Genomic DNA, 228 nt, shown 5'->3' with positions numbered 1-228 from the left:
CCCCACACCGGGCTGCCTCTCCAGCCCGCGCAGGATGCTGCAGCAGTGGCATGGACCCCGCTGCTGCCCCACGACCTGGGCTGTGCTGGTGGGGCTGGACCCAGGGCTGGCTGGATGCGTGAGCAGCCATCACCCGCTGGAGGCTTCTGCAAAGACCCCCGGGGAACCCACAGGATGTCGCAGCCTCCACATCAGCAGCTTCTCGTACACGGCCCCACTTGACCCTTC

The sequence above is a fragment of the Charadrius vociferus genome, unplaced genomic scaffold (assembly GCF_000708025.1).
Source record: "Charadrius vociferus isolate BGI_N301 unplaced genomic scaffold, ASM70802v2 scaffold579, whole genome shotgun sequence".
Classification (NCBI taxonomy): domain Eukaryota; kingdom Metazoa; phylum Chordata; class Aves; order Charadriiformes; family Charadriidae; genus Charadrius; species Charadrius vociferus.
This window is presented reverse-complemented; position numbering follows the sequence as displayed.